Source organism: Cherax quadricarinatus, chromosome 20 (genome assembly GCF_038502225.1).
Source record: "Cherax quadricarinatus isolate ZL_2023a chromosome 20, ASM3850222v1, whole genome shotgun sequence".
Lineage (NCBI taxonomy): Eukaryota > Metazoa > Arthropoda > Malacostraca > Decapoda > Parastacidae > Cherax > Cherax quadricarinatus.
The window spans coordinates 44,344,631-44,354,386 of NC_091311.1; positions in this window are offsets into that span (position 1 = coordinate 44,344,631).

Sequence of the window (9,756 nt, forward strand, 5' to 3'; positions counted from 1 at the left end):
GGACCTTTTGGTCTTCCTCAGACCGAATACATTTACCTCCAATTCTCCCTTCCCTATCCCAGCCTCCCCATCCCCCCCTTTTTTTCCCTTTCCTCCCCCCTCCCAACTCTCCCCTTTTCCCCATCCTGTTTGTAACTTATGGGATCTACCCCTCTGGCATAATGGTTTCTAGGTGGGGGAGTTGTGCTGGAGTTCATCCCGCTCCGTGAGGCTCCTCGGGTGTGGTGTAGTTTGCTGTGGATTCTGGATTGTCTGGAGGTGCCCTGCTCCCTTTCTGGATTTCCGGGAAGTGGTCCTGCAGATGACAGGTGTATCTCCAGAGGCTGCCTGTCGGTTCTGGGAGGTGACAGCTGAAGGAAGTATGCTTTGTGGTGGATTTCCGACTGCCCTCTCTTTTGTCCGCTGAGGTGGCTCAGTAGATGTGAGGTTGCTATCTTGGAGTGCTGGTTTACTGGCATGAAGGGTAGGGTATGACACGGGTTCCACGCTGCATCTGCATTACTTGCGGACTCGAGGTCCTCTTGGATGAGGGGGGAACTTATGGCCCTTTCATGCTTTCTGGTGACTTCCTCTGCTGTTCTTGTTTTATTTGTTTTTTTCCTTTCGTTTCTTTGAAATAATAAGTAGTACCACTATCATGGAGTCTTTGTTCCATGATAACCCTCCTCCTCCCAGACCCCTTTTTGTTCCCGCATCCTGTTCTGACCCGGCTTCGTTAGTGGACCATTCTCTAGACTTCCCATACCCCTGTACCTTCTGTTGGTGACGCTTTGTCACCTGCTCCAGGTGCTGGGGCTCCACCCATTTCTGTTAATGCCTGTACCTCTTGCCTCCCTTTAACTATGCATCCAGCTTCCCTGAATATGGTGCAGTGGTTTTCGGATCGCCCACGTACCTCAGGTCGGGCTGCCTGCCCAAAAACGACCTATGCAACACCCATTTCCTTTACACGCCATGTTTACAAGTACGCAGTGGACTAAATTCTTTTCTCTGCAACTGACATCTCCAACTGATTATCTTTCTGACTATGGTATTGGTAAAGCTCTTTTACACCATGTTGGCCAAAATATATCCTTTCACGCTCTTCGAAGTGGTGTGTGCATCATTACAATCCAGAATGAGCTCATCCTCTTTCCCATCTTAATTCCTTTGATAACATTCCAGTCACAGTTCACAAGCATGCTACTCTTAATTCTTGAGGTGGTACGGTGGTTTTACTGTGTACCATTGTACATAGTGATTTTTCTGTCTTAAAGTGATGCTATTTTGGAGCAATTAGCCCTTCAGGACCTTCCAGTTCTCAAAGTAGATACATATGTTTTGCCCGCTCGCAGGCAGAGGCTCTTTCCCAGTACCATTGCCCTCTTAACCTTTGACTGCCGTGAACTCCTGTCCTCTGTTTATATCGTGGGCCATCACCTAGAAGTCCATAAAGTGGTCCCTACTTCCCAACAGTGTTGAAATTGCTGGCACTTTGGACACCCTGCTAAATACAGTGGACCCCCGGTTAACGATATTTTTTCACTCCAGAAGTATGTTCAGGTGCTATCATGTGGGGTTCGAACACGTGGATTGGGTAAAAATACTCACGTAGGCTGGAAGTACGTATATTGTAACTGAAGTATGTGGAAGGGCGCCACAGCCGAACCTGCCTCTCTCTGCCCCTTGACTAGACTGACTGAGGAGTGCCCATGGGCGAGGGGGCGCTTGAAATCCTGCTAGGTCAGCAACAATATGAATACAGCCAGTGACTCGGGCAGAGACGGTTGGTAGTGAGTCATCTACTGGTACACTGGTTACTGGTAACTGGTTACTACTACTGAGAGTGCCAGTACTGACCAAATTTGTTCCCATAAGGAATATTGTGAAGTAGATTAGTCCATTTCAGACCCCCAAACATACACGTACAAACGCACTTACATAAATACACTTACATAATTGGTCGCATTCGGAGGTAATCGTTATGCGGGGGTCCACTGTACTGCAGATCTTCTGTGGAGTACCCGGTCTGAGGTGCCGCAGATCATACCAATACATCTTGCAGTCTTCCCCCAACTTGTCTCGATTGCAATGAACCTCATCCGTCTTTTTTTTCCCATCAATGTCAGGTCTGTCTTAATGAACAAGAAATTTGTCTTAAGGAGAGTGAAGACCTTACTTACGCTATGGCTGCCTCTCAGCTCCGCCTTCAGGGGAATCTTCCTCGTGTCCCTTATACTCTAGTAGCTAGGAGACCTCCAACCTTAGCGGTCCCCCTGCCTACCAGCTCCTCCAGTGTCGTGTCTTCCGGGGTCACCCCCATCTCTTAATTCATTTGCGGTTTTACCCTCTGAAACCCCCCACCTCCTTACCTATTCTTACCTCTACTTCTTGCCCACTAGTTTTTCAGTCTATGAGGTCTCTCACGCCTGCATCTTTGTGCCTATCACCTGCGAAGCTGAACATGTCTCATAAGCCCAAGTCTCTTCGCATTCTTCCAGTGCTCACAAATCCCCGACAGTTTTCCTTTTTGGCCTTGGTGCCTGGTTCTCACTCTCTTTCTAACTCTCATGTAATCCCCTCTTCTGTTCCCTCCCAGACTTCTTCCCCAGTTACCTTCCAGCCTCCTTCCTCTCCTGTTCTACTGCAAGAATCTTCTGCCCCCGCTGATGCATCTCTTCAGGTTCATACTCCCCCCCCGACCTCTTTGATTCCCTCCATAGTCTTCTCGCTTTCTACTTGCTCTACCTTGCCTGTCTCTGAAGTCATGGTATCAGCATCCTCCTTATCGGCTGAGACACTTGACGCTATCTCTGACTCTATTGCGGAGACGAAACCCTCGATGGACACCAGCGCGCCTCCTACCCCCTTCTTATTTTTCATGACCCCTCACAGCAGTCTTTTCCTTCACAGCATTCTGATTCCTCCTTGCTTACATGCTTTCCATTGCTGCCACACATTGACTTCACTGGCCCTAATAGCCCATAGATTTTTATCGCTTCTTATTGTAGGCATACCTGTCTTTGTGAATGATGACTTATTTACAATGGAATATTCTTGGCCTTGGGGGTAATTGGGGAGAGCTCCAGGTGTTGCTCTTCCAGTTTTCCCCAGTATGTGTCAGGTTACAAGAGCTCAAAATTTGTTCAGCTGTTATTTGTCCCGTTTCAGGATATGTTCTGTTGCATTCTTCTGATCCCTTTCCTGATAATCATTTAACGAGAGTGCGCTTCTTGTGCACATTGGTATGCCGTATCAACTGGTCTTTGTTCGTTCTCTGCTGCATTATATTTCAGCCCATATTTATTTGCACATTTGGCACAGTTTGCTCTCTCTCTCTCTCTCTCCCCCCGCTTCCCATGCATTCTGTATCTTGGATACTGCATTCTTGGTCTCTTCCCTGCCACCGCCCATCTTGTCGTTAGGTGATTTTAACGCTCGCCATCATCTTTGGGGAGGGTCCCACTGTGACTCTTGTGATCAGTTGGTGACTCTTCTTACTTCTCATCCTCTTTGTGTTTTAAATACGGGTGCTCCCACCCATTTTGACTCGCTCAGTCTCTCTCTTGCATTGATCTTTCTATCTGCTTCTCATCAATTGCACTTTATTATGCTTGGTCTGTTCTCCTGGATTTGTACAACAGTGATCACTTCCCTGTTCTTCTTACTTCTACTACTTATTCCCGACCGCCTCATATCCCTTGTTTGCAATTTGGATGAGCAAATAGGGACTTGCTCTCTCTACCACTTTTTGTGAGGACCCTTCTTCATCCTCCATTGATGAGCTGGTGCACCAGTTTTTGACCTTAGTTTTGACTGCAGCATCATGTTTTGTTCCTCAAACCTCAGGCAAGCAGGCCTTGATGGTCTCCTGCATGCGCCTGTGCAGTGAGTTTGAAATGTGCTACATGGGGTCGTTATCAATATAATCGGACCTCAGATCGTCTCTTGGATTTTAAGCGGGCAAGGGCAGTTGCTTGCCGCATCATACAAGACTCTAAATGTACTTGTTGGCAAGACTGTGTGTCTACCATTACCTCGACTTCCCCTGTGTGCACAGTTTGGAGGAAGGTACGGAAGCTGTGTGGCAAGTGCGCTTTGGACCCAACTCTCGTTTTGCAGGTTGCTGGTGCTAGTGTTGCAGAACCTCTTGAAGTTGGCATGGAAATTGGGAACTATCTTGTTCATATCTCCCAAGGGTTTCACCTCTGTCCCTCATTTCTTGTGTCTGTCTACCAAGGAGTAATTGCCCTTGGATTTCTCTTCTAATGGAATGGAGCCATATAATGTACAATTGAACCTTGGTTTTTGTGATTAATCCGTTCTAAAAAGTCTGACGAAAACAGAATCGTATGAAAACTGAAGTAATATTTCCCATAGGAAATAATGTAAATCCAATTAATCTGTTCCAGACACCCAAAAGTATTACACAAAATAATTTTTTTTACATGAAATATACATTTCCCTACATAGAAAACAATGATACAGGTGTTCTATTGTTTGGAAGGGAAATCCCCTTCCATAAAGACTTCAGGTAATAAGACTTTTTCTGGGGGTTACCTCCTTTTTTTGTTTTTTAATACCACTAGGACCAGCTTGAGTCACTGGACTGATACGCAACATATCTGTCCATAGAGCTCTATTTCTTGCGTCCCTTTAAGATTTCCCTAAAATGGGCCACAAGAGTGTCATTGTGTCGTAGGGGTTCTTAAAAGGAGATATCGAGGGTTGAAGATAGACACACTTGTTGGATGGTAACGCTATATTGTCAGACTGTGGTAATGGGAGATGGAGCCCAGCCTTGCCGTGTTCTAGCCTGGATGTCTATGCGCTGACTGAGAAGGAGGCAGAGGTACGAACGTACACATGCGCATCCCGTGATGTCACACAAACAGTCACAGGCCTAAAAGGGATCTTCTATATAAACACATGGATGGTACTATGATATGCTATACAACACATATAAGGGGATCAGCAACTAAGCTGACAATTGTACATGTTGCCAATACGGCTTGCAACAGCTGTGATAGGATAATATTCATCCATAAATGCTTGCAACTTTGTAAACATTGTACACGTCCTTAATCATTGACGAAGGCAACTTCCTCCGTCTCTCTTCCTCTGAAGGAAATCCCTGAGCTTTGGTCTGTTGCTGTTGCACCTGAAGCTCTTGCAGCTCAGTAGTGGTTAGCTCTTCATTGTCGTCCTCCACCAACGCTTCCACATCCTCACCACTAACCTCTAACCCCACGGACTTCCCCAATGCCACAATAGATTCCACAACTGGCATAGGCTCCTTAGGGTCAGCCCCAAACACTTAAAAATTCCTCTCTTGTACACATTCTGGCCACAATTTTCTCCAAGCAGAGTTCAAAGTCCTGCAAGTCACTCCCTCCCAAGGCTTACCTATAAGGTTCATGCAACTGAGGATACTGAAGCGATCTTTCCAGAACTCTCTTAGGATCAATTCAGTGTCTGAGGTCACTTCAAAGCACTTTTGAAACACTGCTTTGGTGTACAGTTTTTTGAAATTTGAAATGGCCTGCTGGTCCATGGGCTGGAGGAGAGGAGTGGTATTAGGCGGTAGAAACTTCACTTTGATGAAGCTCAACTCCCCCGCAATTTGCTCTTGCACGTCGTGAGGATGAGCAGGAGCATTGTCCATTTCCAGGAGGCATTTGAGTTCCAATTTATTTTCCAGGAGGTACTGTTTCACAGTGGGGTCAAATCGTCAAAGAACCAGTCAATAAACATGTCTCTGGTGACCCATGCCTTACTGTTTACTCTCCACATCACACACAATTTAGTCTTGACGATATTTCTTAAAAACACTAGGAGTTTCAGAGTGATACACGAGTAAAGGCTTCACTTTGCAATCCCCATTAGCATTACTACACAACATTGGAGTTAGCCTGTCTTTCATAGGCTTGTGTCCTGGGAGTGCCTTTTCCTCCTGAGTAATGTAGGTCCTGTTTGGCATTTTCTTCCAGAACAGGCCTGTTTTGTCACAGTTAAACACTTGTTGGGGTTTTAATTTTTCATTGTCTGTGTTCCTGAAAGTCTGGCACATATTTTTCAGCTGCTTTTTTTTTTTTCTTTTGTCAGAACTGGCAGCCTCACCATGCCTTATCACACTGCATGACACTAGGATTCTTAAATCTCTCAAACCAGCCTTTGCTGGCCTTAAATTCATCAACAGCAGCACTATTTGGAGGCATTTTATTAATGAGATTCTCATACAACTGCCTTGCCTTTTCACATATTATTGACTGAGAAATACTATCTCCTGATAATTGTTTCATGCTTATCCACACCAACAGTCTCTCCACATCTTCAAGTATTTGCGATCTGTTTTGTAAGCACACTTGCACCTTTTGCAACAACAGCTTCCTTGATTGCCTTTTTGTTGCGCAAGATAGTAGTGATGGTTGAATGGGGTTTGTTGTATAACTTTTCCAACTCTGAGATACGCACTCCACTCTCGTACTTTTCTATTGTCTTGTTTTTTAATTTGACAGTACACCTCACCCTTTTTACCACAGGGTTGGCACTAGAAGCTTTCTTTGGGTGGCTTATTTAGCAGTTACAAGCACTTAAAACAATGGAATAATACAAAATATACCGCATGTACGTGTGGAATCGTCCTCACTGGCTTGTGAACAGTGGCACACTGGCTGGTACACGGGGTGGGTGGCCGGGCCCGCTCAGGGCGCCGTGCGGACATGTTCGGGACGAAAGCTGCTAACCGAGTTTTTAGGTGTTATCCGAGACAATTTTTTTACGCCAAAGCGAGGTGTTAGCAGATTTTGGCGTTAGCTGATGCAGGCATTAGCTGAGGGTCCACTGTAGTACAATGAACATTTAACTTCACTTTTACCCTTATTGAAGACTCTTGTTAGCATATGGAAGATGGCAGGGGGGGGAGAGGGAGGAGGAGAGGTTATTGTTTGGAAGGGGAATCCCCTTCCATAAGGACTTCAGGTATCAAGGCCCTATCTGGGGTTACTTCCCTTCTTTGTCTTTTACTGGCACTAGGACCATCTTGATTCGCTGTACCCCTGTCACACAAAAATCTGTCCAGAGAGGTCTGTTTCTGGCGTCTCTTTAAGATTTGCCTAAAATGGGACAAGGCATTATCATTGAACATGTTGCAGACACTGCTTGCAACAGCTTTGATATTTTTCCACAAAACTTTGCAACTTTCTCCCCTTTGCACACATGTCCTTAATCACTGAAAAAGACACATTCTCCCCTCTATCTTCCTCTTCCTCCTTAGTCTAAAGCAATTTCCTAAGCTGCAGTTTGTTGCTGTTCCAGTTGAAGGTCTTGCAGCTCTTCAGTGGTTAGCTCTTCCCTGTGTTCCCCACGTTTGTCCAAACTTGCAGCCTCGCCATGCCTTACCACACTGTGTATGCCAGTTCGCTTCTTGAATTTGTCGAACCAGCCTCTGCTGGCCTTAAATTCACTAACAGTAGCACTTGTTCCAGGCATTTTCTTTGCAAGATCCGCATGCAACTGCCTTGCCTTTTCACAAATTATTGCCTCCAAATCACTCTCTCGAGATAACCGTTCTTCGTTGATCCACACCAACAACAACTCAATATTTTCGATTGTTTGCGATCTCTGTTTTGTTAGCACATTTACCCCTTTTGCAACATAAGTTTCCTTTTTCTTTTTTCTTCACTAGGATGGAACTGATCATTGATACGGACTTCCCGGACATCCTGGCGAGATCGGCCAAGCATACACCACTTTTGTACTTTGCTACGAGTTCTTTCTTGAATTCTATTGTGTTTCTCGCCTTCTTTATTAAAGGGCTTGCACTCGGAACTTTCTTTGGCCCCATGGTGGCTTATTTAGCAGTCGCACTCAATAAACAAGCACGAAAAACAATGGATTATTATGAAATGTTTTGGATGAATGCGCAGGGTGATGCTCACTCAACGAGAAACAAAGGCAGACTGAGTCATGAATGCACGGGATGCTTTGTGTGGGCACTTGAGTGGCTGAGTCACACGGACACGTTTGGTATGGACCATTTTCAACTCTATGAAAACTGAGTGGATGTATGAAAACTGGGACAAAATTTTGACAAAGTCATTGAAAACCGAATCCTATGAAAACTGGGGCATACGAAAACCAAGGTCCCACTGTACCTTTCACTCTCCTTGAGCTAGAATCCACGCTTTCCGCTTGTCAGTCATCGGCAGCTGGGCCTGGTGATATTCATATCAGTATGCTACATCATCTGCATTCTACAGCCCTTAGTCCTTTTGTGTCTTTTCAATCTTATTTGGACGCGGGTGGTTCTCCCTCAACAGTGGAAATCTGCCCTTGTCCTACCATTTTGCAAACCAGGCACCTCGGGGCTTGTTACCTCTCACTATCATCTCATTGCTCTGACCAGTGTAGTCTGTAAGGTGATGGAATGATTGGTGAATAGACATTTGATATGGTATTTGGAGACTCACAATAGTCTTTCTCTTCGCCAATATGGCTTTTGCAAGGGCCGCTCTACTTTGGACCCCTTGCTCCACTTAGATACGTATGTGCAAAATGCTTTTGTTACCAAACATTCCGTCCTAGCAGTCTTTGTTTGATCTTGAGAAGGCATGTGACACCACTTGGAGGTATAACATTTTAGCCCAAGCCCACTCCTTAGGCCTCCGTGGTAATCTACAAACCTTCCTTGCTGCTTTCTTATCTGACAGACATCTCTATGTGAATGACTTCGCTATAGCTTACGCAGGCGCTGACTGTCGCCTGGTAGCAGCATCCCTTCAGGATGTGATTGACTAAGTTTCCGATTGGGCCATTTCTCATGGATTTAAATTTTCTAGTACATAAACCCATTTCACTACCTTCAGTAGACGTCCTCTTATCCCAGATACTCCATTGTATTTACACGGTTCACGTATTCGAGAATGTGATACGGTCAGGTTTCTTAGCCTTCTCTTTGATCACCGGTTGACATGGAAACCTCACATTTCCTCTTTAAAGGCATCTTGCTATGGTCAGCTGAATCTCCTTAAAATTCTTGTGCATCGTTCATGGGGAGCAGATCTCCGAACTCTCCTCTGTTTGCATTCCACCCTAGTCTTGTCCAAGCTGGATTATAGCAACCAAGTGTATTTTGCGGCTTCTCCTACAACTCTCTCTAAGTTAGATCCCCTTCATCATCAGGGTCTACGTTCATGACTTGGTGCCTTTCGTTCATCCCCTGTTGAAAGCCCCTCTGCTGAGGTGAATGTTCCTTCCTTAGCTGATCATCGTGATACTCATTTCTTAGTTACTTTGTCTGTGTTCATGACCTTCGTGTTCTTTCTACATATAGGGTGGTCTCAGACGTTAGTAGAAGCCCATTATTTGTTTGGCGCCCCTGCTTACTCCGACTGTTTGCTCTTCGTCTTCACTCCGGTCTTCTTTCCAGTTACCTCCCTTGTATGTTCATTTAGTGTCTGCCTTTTCCCTCCCCCCTTGGGAGGTTCTGACATTTTGTCTGTTCTACCCTACTGTTATGTGCCGAGGCTCTCCTGCCTATGACTGCTTCTCGCTCTCTCCCCCTTGATCACTTCAGGTTGCATGCTTATGCCATCGCTGTTTATACAGATGGTTCTAAATCTTCTGACAGTGTTGGGTTCATGGCAGTGTTCCCTGACGATGTTGTCCTAGGTCATTTGTTAGACTCGGCTAGTATTTTTACCGCCGAGTTGTATGGCATCCTTGTAGCGCTTCTCCGTATTACATGTCTCCGACATTCGTGATCATTTCAGATTC